Source organism: Canis lupus, chromosome 12 (genome assembly GCF_048164855.1).
Source record: "Canis lupus baileyi chromosome 12, mCanLup2.hap1, whole genome shotgun sequence".
In the NCBI taxonomy this organism is placed as follows: Eukaryota; Metazoa; Chordata; class Mammalia; order Carnivora; family Canidae; genus Canis; species Canis lupus.
In genome coordinates, this window is record NC_132849.1 from 37,607,360 (window position 1) to 37,626,596 (window position 19,237).

The 19,237-nt window shown below is 36.0% G+C and overlaps 2 long non-coding RNA genes across 2 annotated transcripts in view; one reads left to right on the forward strand and one right to left on the reverse strand.

Moving 5' to 3' along the window:
- The window catches only part of LOC140601523 (uncharacterized), a 602,967-nt gene that overhangs the window by 74,505 nt on the left and 509,225 nt on the right, over positions 1-19,237 (reverse strand). The window lies entirely within an intron of this gene.
- Positions 11,554-15,200, forward strand: LOC140600710 (uncharacterized). The gene is made up of 3 exons (XR_012003872.1): positions 11,554-11,900; positions 12,432-12,545; positions 13,829-15,200. It is a non-coding gene; the product is annotated as an uncharacterized lncRNA (long non-coding RNA).

Genomic DNA, 19,237 nt, shown 5'->3' on the forward strand with positions numbered 1-19,237 from the left:
TATTATGAACAGCTATACGCCAATAAATTAGGCAATCTAGAAGAAATGGACACATTCCTAGAAAGCCACAAACTACCAAAACTGGAACAGGAAGAAATAGAAAACCTGAACAGGCCAATAACCAGGGAGGAAATTGAAGCAGTCATCAAAAACCTCCCAAGACACAAGAGTCCAGGGCCAGATGGCTTCCCAGGGGAATTCTATCAAACATTTAAAGAAGAAACCATACCTATTCTACTAAACCTGTTTGGAAAGATAGAAAGAGATGGAGTACTTCCAAATTCGTTCTATGAGGCCAGCATCACCTTAATTCCAAAACCAGACAAAGACCCCACCAAAAAGGAGAATTACAGACCAATATCCCTGATGAACATGGATGCAAAAATTCTCAACAAGATACTAGCCAATAGGTTCCAACAGCACATTAAGAAAATTATTCACCACGACCAAGTAGGATTTATCCCCGGGACACAAGGCTGGTTCAACACTCGTAAAATAATCAATGTGATTCATCATATCAGCAAGAGAAAAACCAAGAACCATATGATCCTCTCATTAGATGCAGAGAAAGTGTTTGACAAAATACAGCATCCATTCCTGATCAAAACTCTTCAGAGTGTAGGGATAGAGGGAACATTCCTCGACATCTTAAAATCCATCTACGAAAAGCCCACAGCAGATATCATTCTCAATGGGGAAGCACTGGGAGCCTTTCCCCTAAGATCAGGAACAAGACAGGGATGTCCACTCTCACCACTGCTATTCCACATAGTACTGGAAGTCCTAGCCTCAGCAATCAGACAACAAAAAGACATTAAAGGCATTCAAATTGGCAAAGAAGAAGTCAAACTCTACCTTTTTGCCGATGACATGATACTCTACATAGAAAACCCAAAAGCCTCCACCCCAAGATTGCTAGAACTCATACAGCAGTTTGGTAGCATGGCAGGATACAAAATCAATGCCCAGAAATCAATGGCATTTCTATACACTAACAATGAGACTGAAGAAAGAGAAATTAAGGAGTCAATCCCATTTACAATTGCACCCAAAAGCATAAGATACCTAGGAATAAACCTAACCGAAGAGGTAAAGGATCTATACCCTAAAAACTATAGAACACTTCTGAAAGAAATTGAGGAAGACACAAAGAGATGGAAAAATATTCCATGCTCATGGATTGGCAGAATTAATATTGTGAAAATGTCAATGTTACCCAGGGCAATTTACACGTTTAATGCAATCCCTATCAAAATACCATAGACTTTCTTCAGAGAGTTAGAACAAATTATTTTAAGATTTGTGTGGAATCAGAAAAGACCCCAAATAGCCAGGGGAATTTTAAAAAAGAAAACCATAGCTGGGGCATCACAATGCCAGATTTCAGGTTGTACTACAAAGCTGTGGTCATTAAGACAGTGTGGTGCTGGCACAAAAACAGACACATAGATCAATGGAACAGAATAGAGAACCCAGAAGTGGACCCTGAACTTTATGGTCAACTAATATTCGACAAAGGAGGAAAGACTATCCACTGGAAAAAAGACAGTCTCTTCAATAGATGGTGCTGGGAAAATTGGACATCCACATGCAGAAGAATGAAACTAGACCACTCTCTTTCACCAAGATTACACAAAGATAAACTCAAAAGGATGAAAGATCTAAATGTGAGACAAGAGTCCATCAAAATCCTAGAGGAGAACACAGGCAACACCCTTTTTGAACTCGGCCACAGTAACTTCTTGCAAGATACATCCACGAAGGCAAAAGAAACAAAAGCAAAAATGAACTATTGGGACTTCATCAAGATAAGAAGCTTTTGCACAGCAAAGGATACAGTCAACAAAACCAAAAAACAACCTACAGAATGGGAGAAGATATTTGCAAATGATGTATCAGATAAAGGGCTAGTTTCCAAGCTCTATAAAAAACTTATTAAACTCAACACCAAAGAAACAAACAATCCAATCATGAAATGGGCAAAAGACATGAAGAGAAATCTTACGGAGGAAGACATAGACATGGCCAAGATGCACATGAGAAAATGCTCTGCATCACTTGCCATCAGGGAAATACAAATCAAAACCACAATGAGGTACCACCTCACACCAGTGAGAATGGGGAAAATTAACAAAGCAGGAAACCACAAATGTTGGAGAGGATGCGGAGAAAAGGGAACCCTCTTGCACTTTTGGTGGGAATGTGAACTGGTGCAGCCACTCTGGAAAACTGTGTGGAGGTTCCTCAAAGAGTTAAAAATAGACCTGCTCTACGACCCAGCAATTGCACTATTGGGGATTTACCCCAAAGATTCAGATGTAATGAAACGCCGGGACACCTGCACCCCGAAGTTTCTAGCAGCAATGTCCACAATAGCCAAACTGTGGAAGGAGCCTCAGTGTCCATCAAAAGATGAATGGATAAAGACAATGTGGTCTATGTATACAATGGAATATTACTCAGCCATTAGAAACAGCAAATACCCACCATTTGCTTCAACGTGGATGGAACTGGAGGGTATTATGCTGAGTGAAGTAAGTCAATCGGAGAAGGACAAACAGTGTATGTTCTCATTCATTTGGGGAATATAAATAATAGTGAAAGGGAATATAAGGGAAGGGAGAAGAAATGTGTGGGAAATATCAGAAAGGGAGACAGAACATGAAGACTCCTAACTCTGGGAAACGAACTAGGGGTGATGGAAAGAGAGGAGGGCAGGGGGTGGGGGTGAATGGGTGACGGGCACTGAGGGGGGCACTTGATGGGATGAACACTGGGTGTTATTCTGTATGTTGGTAAATTGAACAACAATAAAAAATAAATTTATTAAAAAAAAAAAAGAAATGGGCAGAAGACATGAGCAGACATTTCTCCAAAGATATACAAATGGCAAAAAGGCACATGAAAAAATGATCCATATCACTTGGCATCAGGGAAATGCAAATCAAAACCACAATGAGATACCACCTCACACCAATCAGAATGGCTAAAAATAATAAGTAAGGAAACAATAAATGTTGATGTGGATGCAAAGAAATGGGAACCCTCATATACTATTGGTAGGAACACAAGCTGGCACAGCTACACTAGAAAACAGTATGGAGGTTCCTCAAAAAGTTAAAAATAGAACTACCCTACAACCCAGCAATTAGAGTACTAGGTTTTTATCTAAAAGGTACCCAGTGATTCAAATGGGGCACATGCAACCCTATATTTATAGCAGCAATGTCCATAATAGCCAAATTATGGAAAGGCCCCAGATGTCATTGATGGATGGATAAAGAAGATGTGGTGTGTATATCTATATCTGTATCTATATATCCATAGATATATATAATGAAATATTACTCAGCTATCAAAAAGAATTAAATCTTGCCATTTGTAATAACATGGATAGACCTAGGGGGTATTACACTAAGTAAAATAAGTCAGAGAAAGAAATATACCATATGATCTCACTCATATATGGAATTTAAGAAACAAAAGAGATAAACATATAGGAAAGGAAGGAAAAATAAAATAAGATAAAAACAGAGAGGGAGCCAAACCATAAGAGACCCTTAACAATAGAAAACAAACTATGGGTTGCTGGAGGGGAGATGGTAGGAGGATGAAGTAATTGTGTGATGGACATTAAGGAGGGTACATGATATAATGAGCACTGGGTGTTATATGTAACTGATAAATCACTAAATTCTACCCCCAAAACTAATAATATGCTATATGTTAGCTAAATTGAATTTAAATGAAAAATTAATTTTTTAATTAAAAAAAATAAAAGCAAAATCCAGGGTCCAAGTTCATCTACTGAATCCAAAGCAGGGTTTCTCAGTTTTGGCCCCATTTATATTTGGAGCTGGAGAACTCCTTGTGGGAGCTATCCTGCATTACAAGGGATATTTAGAAGCATCCTAGCCTCCACTCACTAGATGCCCCCCTACAACATACACATTGTTGTGACAACCAAAAACGTCCCTAGATATTGCCAAATGTTTCCTCTGAGGCAAAAATCACTCCTGGTTGAGAACTACCACTCTAGAGAGATGGGGCTGGGGGGTCTGCTTTTCTCCTTTATATTTGATGAAGTGTGGAAAAAGTGTAATCTAGGTCATTAGCAGAGACATAATTCTAGCACCCTGAAGAACTCCTTCTTCTGGTCTTTAGCTACTTTCTGTTTAATAAATGTGTGGGAAGAAGGGAAGAAAGTATGTGGGGCTATATAATATGTGTGGCTGTCTTGTCTATTTTTTATCAGCTTGTATAAGTCCTAAATGACAGCTGCATGACCTGGAATATAAACGATTGACTAAATATGTGGATAAGGAGAGAGCAAGGTACAATACTCTTCTGCACTGAGAAAAAGAATAAATAAATTAATATTGCACCCAAATTATATAAGAAAAGCTAATAAGCATTGGAGATTCAGAATTGAATGATACCTATCTCCTGGTCTCCACAGTTTACAGACAAATGGAGAAAGACAATCATTAACATACAGTGTAGAACCTTGCTTGTGACTATAAGAATCTGATTAAAAGATATTGGATACAGTATATACATAATGTAATGCCTGGCCCCTCACCCATAGGCCACTGCTGCTCAATTCTCACTTAAGGTGGGCTTCCTACTTTTGTCATTTTTTTTGTCCTTCAGTAAATTTACCTTATTTAGGCATAATCAGTTGGAAAAGCCTTAATAATTATCCCATTTATAAGAAAGAGAAGGAATGAATATAGCTTAGAGAAGGCTGTGCCTGGAATTAAAAGACCAGACACTGGAACAATGTTGTTTATGTTTGTCGGTCATCTGTTTTAGGCTTTGATCTACTGCCAAATTAACTGAACCTGATTAATGGATTTTTATTTGTTTTTAGTTTACTGAGTGCCTAAAATAGTTACAAACCATTGATGAAGAATTATTACCATGCATAATCTTGTTAATGATCTTTAAAAGCAAGTATATATAGCTTATCAATATGAATAATTTGCATTACGAATTTACTTTGTTTATATGCAACTAATCACTGTTTATTGAGTACCTAATATGGTCTGAATTAGTTATTGTGGCAGCTGCAAGAAGAGATAAGACATAATCCCTGATAATAAGCACTTTATAAATTAGTTGGGAAGATGGGAAATACATTGGCATGAATATAAAGGACAATAAAGGTTTTAAGGCATTACACGCAAAATGCTAAATGATATACTATAGAAAAACAGAGGAAGTTAGATTTTCATTCTGGATGGTCAGTGTTGACTTATACAAAATATAGGCAATATAATGAACTGAAGGATTCATGGAGTTCCTATTATATGGTAGGAAGGAGATGAGAACTCATGCATTGGGAAAACAGCATGGATAAAGCCATAAAATCAAGAGTGGGCAAAATGTCTAGCTAGGAGAAAATATAACACTTGAACTGGGATATAAGTTGAAGTGAGTAAGTGCCAGAAAGGGACATTGTTTGGCAAACTTGCCTGTCAGGCTTTTGACACCCTGGGAGATATTGACAGATTTTGATCATGGTTGCAATTGATAATAGCCAGGTTGTAGAAAGTAAATCTGACAGTAGTGAAAATAGAGTACCTGATGGTGGCATTGTAAATGAAAATGTGCAAATAAAAGTAAATGTGATTTAAAGATGAATTAGGCAGGTCTTAGAAGCTGATTAGATATATTTTCAAAAGGGAAGGGAGATTAATATATGTTGAAACTTGAGTTTTACAACTGATAGATCAAGCATGTTGCCAGCAGAAATGTAGGGAGACCATCCCACTGAGTGAAATAAATTTAAGAGTGAAATGAGATATTCAGTTTTTAAAAATACTAAAATATCAGTTATAGGATATAAGATAATTTTATCTAGCAGTTATTTTGGTAAATTGGGTTAAAGAAGAATTCAAAACTAAATGTGTAATTTGGTAAGTCACTCCTATTGGATGGCTGATAAAATCATGAAAATAGATATACTATCAGAAGATGAGATCTTTCAGAAAAGGCATAAGGATAGAACTTCAAGGTATTGCTGTATTTGAAAGCATGAAGAGAAAATAGAGAACCAGAGAGATTAAGATAATTAGACAATGCAGGGTTAAGAATTTGAGGCAAGAGAGAACTTCAAGAGACAGGAAGTGGTCAAGAGTGTCAAATGCTACACACAGGTTAAGAAAATATTATGGAAAGCTCTAGCCCCTTCTCCTCTAAACTACTGTGGAAATGCTTCATATGTTTACTAATCTCCTACAAGACCGAAAAGAAAGAAAAAAGAAAAAGGCTATGAATTACATGTGAATACATTTATTAGTTAAAATAATTAGGTATCAAGTTTTTAGATGGAAGAAACAAGTTGATACTAATGAGTAAGAGGTAATTCTGACTTCCCTCTGCCTTTGTACTAAGCATGAGAGACCAGACAAAATTGTAGCATGAACCAGAAGGAGCAAAAAGATTACTGTTTCTTTTATGAAATGGTTTTATTCTACTGGTGTCTCTTTAAAAATAAAAATCAACAAATAAATGTCCATTTAAATTGATCTCCTGTTGGAATATGCTATTGGTCTGACATATAAATTAGTGTTTCTTAGATTAAACTGTCCCTCTGGGATAAGACTGAGAAACAACAATAATATTTTATGGATAGTGTGACATAGCTTGCTTTTACAACAATTCTTTTCTCCATTATTTATTTATTTATATCTGTAAGATGGACAATGGAGAGGTCCATAATCAAAGATAGTGATACTAATTTTGAGCTCTGATAAAGTATATTAATGTCTTTAGTCACATGTTGTTATTGGAATTTAAAGACTACTATTTTTCTTTCATCGATCAATTTTAAATGAAAATTCCTCCTACTCATTGCCCTAAATCTGTCCCTTATTAGCTGTGGCCTTGTGAAACTCACTTAACCTCTTTAAGCCATTTTCCTTCTCTGTGAAATGGGAATGTTAATACTCGCCCTTGTTACTCCCAGAGTGCTAAGGGGATCAAATGAGATGATAAAAGTGAAAGTGTTTGGTTAACTATGAAATACCACAAATGTTATTATAAATTCTTTCTGGATGGTGTCACCATGTTGTTCCTATAGTGCCTGACATGAAGTAAAAAATCAATAAATAAGTTCCTGGGAAGTATAATAATGGAAATAGTTGTATATAAAAGTACCTATAAAACATATAACTGAACCACCAAACAGAAAATTGTCATGAAAACAAAGGTAGGCTTAGCAATCATAAGAATAATAATCTATTCCTCAAAACATGACATGGTGTGAACCAGCCTCCAACTGTCCTGTAACTGAAAGCTTTCTAGGGAAAGAGATGGCACACTTTTCAATGTGTTTTTTATTTCATGTCTAACAGCCTTCCTATCCATATCCCAAACTAGAAATTATTTATTAGTAAACCTGGAAAACACAGCTAAAGGAATAGATAACACCAATAGACAAGAGTTCATAAAAATTCAGCAACAGGCGGGGAATGAGGGACAGAAAACTGACCAAATATAAAAACAGGAAGACAATACCCAACCAATGTGGATGCAAAGAACTGTAAAATAAAACATTGCATAGAAATATCTATTTTCACTGAATATACCAGAAGTAAATGCCAATAGGTTTGACTTCATAATAACAAGGAATACTCTACAGTATTAATTATTTCGTTGAGGCTCTTAGCACAGTAATATTTACAAATGGGGGCAGGGAATGTAAATGACCAGGGGTGAAAGGGAGAAGAGAGCCTAGCTAGTCAAGGGAAAGTGTAAAACACAGCCACTTAATGAAGATCTGCTCCCTCCCCACCCCAAACTTCCTCAAACCTGTTAGCATGGCCATTTTCAGGGTATATATTTCAATATTGTTTTCAACTATCAAATAATGCCTTCTTTAACATTAATACTTTATTACTGATAATAGATTTTTATTTGACTCTCACTTCCACATTTCTAACAACAGAAATGGTGGCATGATAGATAGCTGAACTAATTGGGAAGAGGGTACAGCTCAAGAACTGGTAGGATGCCTCCTATCCAACATAATTCTTTGCTAGGCCTATTATCATCTCTCATATCAGCCAATGTTCTCTTAGAAAGACATCAAAGGATGCCTTATAGTATCATTCACACCATTCAAGTACAAGGGTCCAGTGGTATGTGGACCCAAACTGAATATGGGTCAATCCGAGTATGTCAGGTCACTAAAGCCAAGCCTAAAATAGGCTGAGATGGGCAACAAGTCAACAGAAGAGTTTTGATAGAAGTCATCAAGATATGGTCATTTCAGCATCCCTGCTGAAGACCAGAAAACCTTCCCCCAGCGCATCATTTCCTGTGCATGATGAGAGCCAATCACATTAACAGTTTGGCACTTTGTCTAAAACATCTTTATGGGAAGACTGCATTAGACACAAAAGACTTAGCTGTTCTCATGGTAAAACTCTGCCAACTCTGTGGACCAATGATAGTCAGATATTCCTACCTCTGCATGCAGCAACTCTCAGCTGAGTTGGACAGGAACAGCATGCCCGCAGGAAAACTAGCTCCATTTTAAGTCCAAAGAGAGTTGTTTATCTACTTCTCCCAGAGGGGTAGGGGGATTGAACTGAGAAGCTTCTGGGATCTTATCCATGCTGTTTTCCTTAGGCCAAGAAACTGATTGCTCTCAAAAAAAGGTAGACAAAATCAAAGGTAAATGACTGTCCACACAACTGTATTACATGCATCATCAGTTCCTTCCTCTTAGTCACACAAATGATAGACATGAAAGAGAAGAGATTATTTTTTGTTTCCCTAAAAGCACTTGGGATTATAAATAATATAATAAAAGATCATGTCTTATTGCTCCTCCAATTTCATGTGAGTTTGAAGCATATGGCTTTTATTTTTCTGGGAGTGAGGAAGACCAGAATAGTGAGTTGAAGTGATGATTCCTGGGAGCTATAAAATATTTTATTAAGTAAGAGTACAATGTTATTACATGCACCAGAGACCAGTGTAACATTAAACACAAGTTTTAAATGAGGGTTGGAGTGAGGTAGGGGAGGCATTGTTACACCTAAATAAATTCACAGGTTAGAGATCACAAAACATGGTGTAAAACGCTCTGTCACCTACAACCAGCATTAGCATTCAGTCCTGGAATGCAAGGGAAGATGTTTCTTGTAGTTTGTGTGAAATTCATTTTCTACTCTTGGTTTCACTACGAGCATTTTGGATAACAAAACTACATATATATAAAATACATATTCTTTCCAGCAGTTCTTTTTCTCACAGATATATCTCTGTTTTATTGATTTGTGGCATTTTAAATTATCTTTCAATCCCAGGAAAATTACTCACAAATTTTTTTTCTCACAAATTTCCCCTTTCCTCTCTCTTTGTTATTCATAAGCCTCCCCCTGCAACCTGCTTCAAGAAATTGAATTTATAATAAGAAGTGTTGCACGGCTGCCTTTCTTCTCATAATATGGAAGCACTGAGAAAAAACAGTATTTTTGTCCACTTCTGAAATTGGGCAGGAGGAGAGAAAAAGAGAAAAATAAAAGAGAACATTCTCAACAAATATTCCCACCCACTAACTATTGTCCTGTCATAAGATGCACATCAAACACAGCTAGACCACGATAGAAAAGCAACCTCAAGAAAGATATGAATTCTTCCGGAAATGCATACTAATGATTCACTGTCTGATACTTATGACTCTTCTCACAAAATTGGGCTTAAATCATTGACCTGGTATGGGGCTGTAGGGCAGAACCCTGTCTTTTAGAAAGACAATGCATTAATGATGTCAAATATGTTGCAGCTGAAGAAGTTTCAGAGGAAGGAAGGAAGGAAGGAAGGAAGGAAGGAAGGAAGGAAGGAAGGACGGAAGGAAGGAAGGATTTTAGTAAAAACTAAACAAATAAAGAAGTTTTAGTAATACGCTCAAAAGTCTAAAACTGCTGCCTTATCTGAATACTGTGCCAAGATGTGGGGAAAAAAAAGCCAATATGCTTCAAATTATCCAGGCAACATGCAAACACATATCCATTTACAAAACTCCTGGTCTTGTCCCACCATTAAAACATGGTAGGTTATTCTTGAATCAATTTTAAGAAACTATGGCAAATTTTCTACTTTTTGCACTAGATGTGGTTAAACCAAATATTAATGGAAATAAAGCACTAGACATGATTAAGTGGAATGACTGAGTGAGGAGTCACATGATGGTGGAAAAGAAGACAGAACAGAGTGAGAGGAAAAGTACTAACTGAACCAGGTGTCATTGATTTAATATTAATTTTTCTCACTAGTACTTTTAGACAATTGAACTAGCATGCCTTCAGAAGAATATCTAGGAAACTGCTTCTGAGTTTAGTAATTTAAAAATAATTAGAAATTTATGGCAGGGGGTGGGGGTGGGGGGCTATGCCAAAGACTAAGGAACAGAATTTAATTCTGAAGTTTAAAAAATGTTACAATCTATCTTCTGTAACACTGTTAATTGAATTCAAAGTGTACTTATTGATTTTGTTCATGTACTTGATATGATGAGTAGTACAAAGATGATTAAATCCGATTTCCTTCCCTGTGAAACTTGCCAACATGATATAATTCAAGTGATATCAAATAAATGTCTTAAGTGAAGTCCAATAAACTCTTAAGTAATTCCAAAGAATGAGACATTACATCAAATCAATATATCAAAAAAAGTTTTCCCAGGGAAAATAGTGATTGACATAAATTTTGTAAATGGATAAAATTTACTGACACTGAACTAGAAAACCCAAATAACCCATGCCAAAGAAATTAAAATTGTGATTAAAGGCCTTCCTACAAAGAAAATTTCAGTCCTGAAAAGGCTCACTGGTGAATTTAATTCAAAATTTAAGGAAATAATTAAAAGTAATCACATTGAAGCTCTTGCAGAAAGAGAGAATTGAGCAATGAGATCAGCTTTGGTGGTTGGTTGGAGTGATTAATGAGGCAACACAAGACTGAGGAAAATAAAGCACTAGAAATGGTTAAATTGAACAGTATTGATGGAAATATAGCACTAGAAATGCTTAAGTAGAGATAATTAAGTAGAATGGTTGGTTTTGAAGTTAGGGGAAAACAAATAGACTCAATATAATATGAGGGATAGAAGGTAGACAGGTCATGGTGAGGATAAAGGAAAATGATGGAGTATAAAGTGAAATCACGGTGATCAGAAAGAATGATCTCAAATTTTAAGCTCTTAAAACAATTCTCAATGATAATAGAGTCCACATCTTGGTTTCTTGTGATGCCTGTGAATGTCGGGGTAATTTTGAAGTTATCTAAAATAATGATGGATCAAAGAGAAAAGGAGAATTAGTGGGTTGGTGCCAAAGTTAGCATAGAAAAGGCTGTCCCCAGGTTTGTCCAAAGACAACAACAAAGATGGGAAGAGCATTGTTTCTAGGCCATGTCTATCATTTGCCAAGTAATTATTATATGTCAGCCATTGTTTTCATCACACATCTTCATTATGACATTTTATCCTCACTATGGAGTTAAGTAGGTAGTCATTACTTTATAGATGATCACACTGAGACACCAAGCTTAGTATAGTATCCAAGATCTTTCCTCTACACAGTGGTGGGGGCACAACATGAACATAGTTGTCTGGGACTTCAAAGCTCACATCATTTCTACAAAATTGTCAGTTCCAACACACACACACACACAATCCCAAACACAATAAGATGATGAGGGAAGTATGGTAACATTTATTGAGTTCTTACTATATGCCATAGGCAGTGCTAATGATTTTATGTATATCACTTAATATTGGCTCTTTTGGGTTTCTGTGAATGTTAAGTATTTCCATTTCAGGGGAGAAAGGAATTTATACTTAAAGAAGTTTTTCAGATTTTCAAGGTCACCAAGTTAGTGAGGTAAGATTTGTAATAAGGTTTGTCTAACTCCAAAGCTGATTTGCTTACGCTTCTTCTGGGTTCCTGAGTTTTAATAAACAATGTGTTATTGAGCCAGAGTGATAATCTACTCATTTGGAGATAGAAGTAGAAATTAAGAATAGTGTTTTTACCTTTTTAAAATGATATATAAAGAGATCCAGGTGTTAATTAAAGAGATAAAGGAAAAGGCAGGTGTAAGAAATAAGGAAACAAATGGAACACAGAAATATTGTGTTATTTGTAGAATGGATTGAGAAAAACAGCATTACAGGGTTGTTCAGAAAGCCTTATCAGGCAGTTGCATTTAGATAGAAGCTGAACACTTGCCTAAGAGTTGGATAAGACTTTAGGAAAAAGAATGTCCTACAAGATTGCCAGCTGCCCTGAATGCCTTGAGACAATTGAAAATATGTCACTATTCCTAGCATACAGCCTTTCTATTGAAAGTCAAGGAATATTCTGATATTAACCCAAGGCATTCTTGCCATTTTTTGTATCTATTGCAAGCAGCAGGGCATATATTAATGGAGGCTGTAGCAAAGTAATTTCAGAAGCAGTTGCTCCACTGACTACAGTGATGTGACTGAATGGAAATACTCTTAATGGAGAAGAAAGGAATAAAAGGTAAGAAAGGAGGGAGGAAGAGAGGGAGGGAGAGAAGGAAAAAGGAAAGAAGGGAGGGAGGGAGGAAGGAAGGGCAACCCACTAAAGCAATCATTTTGTTCCTGCAGACATGGGATGTGTCAAACTGAACTTCAATTTGTTACAGAAATAGATCTATTTGTTTCTATTCAAGAAGTTCATAAAATCAACTTTGAGATCCAACTGTAAAATTCTAGCATAAACATTTATTTCTACTGCTTTAGGTTAAGAGTAATTTTTTATCTATCAATCCATAAACCTAACATGTACAGCTCCATAGTCCATGCTGATTGTGGCTCCACTAAACCAATATTTTAGGCACTAGAGAAATCATTACCATTGCGCACTCATATTAAACTGATAAAATGACATGATGCATAAAAAATATTAAATTATCTGATTTAGCTAGAAAAGTTTATTTTATATAATTATTTTATAGTATTCAAACTATGTACAGATAAAGGATTCCTAAGATGATCAATAGCAATGGAACATATAATGTTGACAAACATGATAATAATATTAGTGAACATGAATCTTTATTTTCCACTGAATAGCCACCGATTTATTAGATTATTTTACTTTAGTCACTACAGAATGGTAGAAGGATATATATAAGCCAATTAATCACCCAAATAAGGTGAACTAGAATTTTGAGTAATTTCATTAAATGTATTTTAATAAACGCTATTTTATTTGGGCCAACGAAGACACATCTCCTTCAAGAAGAGCTATATCTTGGAGATAATGTTCCTTCAGTTTGCCATTCTAGCCACACAAGCAATTAACAGGACTAAGCTGAAAGATGTTTTCCCAGGCTTATGGGCTTAAGGCCTGCATGTAAAAGGCTCTGGATCTCACTACCCAGTATCACTTAGTTCAGGTTAGAAGTTACAGACTGGGGTCAGCAGACACCTGCATGCCCCTGTTCCCTGGACATGCTTTAAAGAGGCCTGCTGTAACCATAGCACACCTGGGTCTAAACTCCAGAAGGGACACTTAGCCCCTGCTAGTCTGCATTTTTATAGGTCAAAAGTGAGAACAGACTTTTAAGTGGAAGATAAACAATCTGAAATTCCCTTCCTAAAAGGTTCCTACTATTTAGGGAAATGCTGAAAATGCACTTTTTTTTTTCCTGCCCAGAGGCTGTAGGTAGCAAAGAAAAGGAAAGAGAAATTCAACCTAGCTTTTGAAGATCTCTCCCTAACTGACCTCCTCATAAGTTCATGCTTTTTTTTTTTTTTTTTTTTTCATTTTCCTTTCAGATGCCTTCAGGCCAACTCTCCTTGATCCCCACAGAGTTGCCTCAGCACACCTTTGCATACCGGCTACTGCTTCCTCACCATCTCTTCTGCAATATCCTTCAGACCTCCTCTGGAATGTCTTCACTTCCTCTTTCTTAATCCATGACCCTGCCCCTTCTTAAAACCCTTCCTTAAAACTTCAGATCAAATTAACACTTGTTCCTCTAACTTGTAAAGTGTGGACTTTGAAAGGGTCTTTGAAGTATAAATGTCATCTGGTTAGTCCTCATCCTGAAAGTGGCATTTTGTATGAATCTCCAGGGAAGGCAAGGACATTCCTTCTGGGTGATAGGAGAAGGAAACTGAAAGAGATTTTGAGTTGATAAATGGCTAAAAAGCACATCATTGTTATTCTTTGCAAAGTCTGCAGAACTCAGAGTTAAAAATTATTCATAGAGAAAAACAAATTGCAAATGTTTTATTTTCCAAGTATTACATCAAGTTAAAAATTATTGTGAGGAGTGAGGTCAACATATGATGCTGTCACTGCTACTATCTCTCAAAGATGGCAGCTCTATAACTCACTTTTGTATGAAGTGGATTAATTCATTTCTTGTGCATTCTGTGAGCATTCATTCTGTTCTCAGCCCAGGAAAATCCCAGAATGTGAGAAAGAGCTGGAAGGGACCTCAGGAATCATCTCACACCCCCCTGCTCCTATTACTCTCATGTAAAAATCAGACAAATCACTTGTGTCACAAGTAAAATAGTTGTGCACCTTCTCATTCACTGCCATGTAACAGGTGAAAAAATAAACATGTTGATACTTATATTGAGCCTACACCATAGCCCACAGGCATGTTAAAACTGTGGGAATCAATTGGAGTTGAGAATTTTTAAAAAGTCAATAAAAGATCCCAAACACATTCCTCTTCCTAACCCAGTTCATTATTCTCAGGAAAAATTGTAGCAGATTATGAGGCAGAAGGCCTGACCATACCTGGTCACACTTGGCTATGTGGGGGAACTTGGCAATTAATTACCTGTTACTGCGCTCTGGTTTTTCTAGCTGTCAATTAGAGAAAATGGTACTTGTCCCCATACAGCTAAGAGATCAAAAGGGATACACTTGTAAATTCCAACATGGTTTACAAACACAGTAACATTAGTTAACTGTGCTTGCTCTTTGGTGCAAGTAAAGATAAAGAGGTAAAGACAGTAATAACTGCATTTTTCCATGGATAAGTTGAACATTTTTCAATTCTACAAATAGCACATTTCAACAACGAGGATGAAAATGTTGGTTAATCTTTTCCACTGAGCTTGTATTAAACCCTTGCATACGAAGCTCTGCTACTACCCACTATCCATTCTTAAACATCTTTCTGCTTGATAGTAGAAGTCAAGGTTGTGATACAGAAAAAGAATATTTCCTAACAGAAACAAGATTAATGTGTTTTTATTAAACTGTTTACTAACAATGGTCATTGTTACCTATATATTATGATATATTTTAAAATTTTGAAAACATCTCTCCTGTTAAAAAAAATCTCAAGGAGGGTTTTAAAAAGGTCCATGATTATGACTAAGAGCTGCTGAATTGTGACAGTATTTAATCATTTCTTTCCCTTATTGTATCATTTATGCAGGTTATTTAAATCTTTTGGTAAAGTAAAAAAAAAGTTTTATATACACTAATATATAAAATGTAATGACTATAATATATAAATGTAAATTTTTTTAAACTCTAAAGGTTATCCAGAAACAAAATCTGGCACTAAAGCATTGCTAAACCATGTTTAAATGGTTCTGTGTACCTTAGGACAAATGAACACCATGAAATGATGACTGCATTATTAACATATAAGAATAGAGGTACACAGCTTGGACATTTCCCCCCATCCAACCCAACTGTAAATTATTTGCAAGTTTATCAATTTTTAAATACAAAATCCTGACTTTTTCTAAATAAATAATTTCTCTTTACTGAACAGATACCTTTATTGGCCCACCTTTACTTAATTATGGATTAATCATTATTTTATTTATATGATACAAATTTAACTTTGCCTTATTGTTTACAATGTCTAATTGCAAGAATGAACTGAAAAAATATGAGAATACATCCTAGCCCTTATAAATGCCAATCAGTTGTGATAGTGAAATTGGTGTCACTATTAATAAAGGATAATTTAAATTGCCTTCTGAGAAAATCCTTCTTATTCCCTTATAAAGTCTAGTTTGGTTTTGACAATAGATTGAGGAGACTTTAAGTATGTAGAAAGTAAGATTGAAAAAAAATTAATTTTAAACCATTATAATTTTACATTACTCTGTTTGGAAAATTAAATTTCTTTTATTCCTGGGAATGTAACTAATTGACCAGACAGATTAAAAAGACTATGCTGAAACTGATGGCCATGCCTTGAGAAAATTGAAAATGTCTAAGGCAAAAAGCATACAATTTGCTAAATTAGGGAATGAAAAAAGAAATGGTTAAGATGGGATTTTAAAGGAGAAAGCAATAAACAATCTTTTACAAGGGAAGAAACTGACCAAACAAGGGACTTCATTTTTTTAATTAATTAAGGAACGATAGCTTTTACTGTCTTTTACCTGAAGGATGCAGTGATTAGCTCTGATTTCTGAATCCACTGACCATAATTCGCTGATAACATTTTGAAAGAGCCAGCATGATCAATGGTTTCAGTCTTTACCTCCCTGACTACCATTTATAATGCTCAGAAATTAAGAAAAAAAAATCTATATCCCCAACTTTTGATCTGTACCTAATTATGTTATATCTCCTGATACAAGTTGGGCTTTGAGCACTATAACCTGATTCCAAAGTATCAGACCTACCTAGCTGCCAACAACACAGAGCCTGGACTGAAACAATGGAACTGGAGGCCTTCCCTGGGACTGTCCTATTCGAATACACTACTTAGAACTGCTGATTCCATTTAAAAATGTTTGGGAAATGCGATATTTTGTCAGAAAGTTAGGTTATATTCTAATACAGATGGGGAGGAATGGCTTGGCTTTGTACTAGTTGTTGATCGTAACGAAGATATTTTCCTTCTCTGGGTTTAGTTTCCTATTCTGTAAACCAGATATGGTGAAAATCATCCAATAGCTTACAAAAATGCCAAATAAAGGCAATGAAAAAAACTCCACAGTACAGCAGAGGAGTATTCAGGACACTGCTAGATTGTGTTTCCTACAAGGAGGAAACCTGATTTGTTTGTTTCGACACCTGATTCCACTGAAGTCTCAAATTCAGCTGTACTTATTGTATCTCAGATTCTGTGACAGAAAGTAAGTAACACACCTGATTCCTTCCAAAATGCAGGAAAAGTGAAAACTTGGAAATTCGTTGCACATCCTACCTCAGGCTATTCCTCAGATATAGAGATCAAGTTTTAAACCCAAAGTCTAAGTACTAACCTCATTTGATTCTTGGAGCCAATACAAAGTGGCAGAGAAATGTGAATGTTCTGCTGGTGTGTTTCTGTAGGAAACAAATTCCTGAGTCAGAGTTAAGGGCACTATCCTTTATCATAGCAGTAATCACACTAGAAATATTGTGATCCTCTCTTTATAGAGCTCCTATATCATGAGAGCCCCGAAAGTAGGATAATACTATTAAACAGAAATCTCAAATCTGTTGATGGCTACAGCCTGGTTCATGGCATTTCTAGTGAGGCAAAAGGTTTGACTAGTGGCCTTATGCTCTGTTTCTCCTGTCTCCCCATAAAAATCTCTATTCTCCCTATGTATTTCTCCATTTCTTTCCATATATCTCTCTATTTTTCCAAAGCCTCATAAGTATATAGGTAGTTCCCACCAATGTTCTTAGCTTTGAGGAAGGTGAGTGTCTCCTTATCTAGTACACCACAGTTTTCTAAAAGTATTTTTGCTGTTGAACATTCATTGAGCATTTAATTATTTAATTGAATTTCTACATAAGAATTTTATTGGGGGCTTCCGCAGTTTGACTAAATATATTCTGTAGAATAACGCAGCAACATGGAAAAAACAATTCCTATATTAAAAGTATATTTTGGCCTTTATTCTCAGTCCCTTTAAAACTTTTTAAAAAAGCATTTTTGCTTGAATGGCTCTTTTGTAATTGTCCATTACCTAAAGAGTCAAAAAAAGAAAGATTGCAGTCTTGGGAATATATAAAGAAGGAATTAAATTTGTATAATTAGAAAGCATATTGTAGCTTTCCCATCAGAATAGATCAAAACTCTCATTTTCCTGTCATTTTTGCCAAGCCAGCACACAGTTACTATGCCTACCTATTGTCACCAGACTAAAGCTTGTGCTATTATCTACATCATCAAGGAGAAGTCAAGTGCTGTTGTTGATGAAGCATGCCATTCCTCGCCCTTTTATGCTTTATGCTCACAGTGACATATTTAACTCAGATACCACAGGTATGTTTGCCAAGAAGCCCTCTAGCAACGATAATGTTAGGTTAAGGTAATTGAATAGAAAGACTAGGAGCAGTCAGTCATTTAGCAAACTCTTAGGTACATTTACCTAAAAGAATAGTCAATCCAAAAGGTAGATGCAACAAATATAGCACATTCACATATATGCTAGGACAAATAATAAATAGGAATGCTTGGTGACAACATATGGATCACTATTATGATACTTTAGAGTTCTATAAAAGTTGTTGGTATGTTACAGTTAAAGTCCACATTGCGCTATTTCTCCAGTGAAGAAATTATAAACGCCAGGTATGATAAAACACTGCATTAAGCAATAAAGGGCAGCTCAAAATGTTCAAACTTGAAAATAAACCCTGCAAAGAAAGGTGAGCTATCAAGTAGTCTTCATTTTCCTGAAGATTTTGTATAACACAAGTATTTCAAGAAAACCAACCCACGAAATAAGTAAAAACTCTACCAGTGGAAAACGAGAGGTAGAGAAGAGGCTTAGTTGAGAAAAGCAACTGAGATTGGTTGAAAAAGATATGACAGAGTAATAGAATGCATAAAGCCTCCTCATTTGCCTTGTGCCCCCATAAACATAGTCATTTCCAAAACACCTCGTCGGCATTCCATCCAACATTGACACCTCTGATCGACATGCCTTTCTGGTTTACGGATGCTTTGTTGTCTACTTTTTCTCCTTGAGATCCAACCTTGGAGTATCCAACCTTAAGAGCAGGTACTGAGCCTAATTTTCTTTCAGACAACAAAACCTGACTAAATTATTAAACTTTTCTGGGCCCACATCAAAATATCTCTGAGCTAGATGAGTCCCTCATCTCTATAGATTCTGATATGAATGCATGTTTGAGCTTTGGTCTAAACTGCTAATGAGAGGGAAAGCACTACTGAAAACAAGGCAATGCCTTTTAAAACCTTCTATTTCCTGTAGTTCAAGCCATATGTCCTTCCAATTAATGGACTT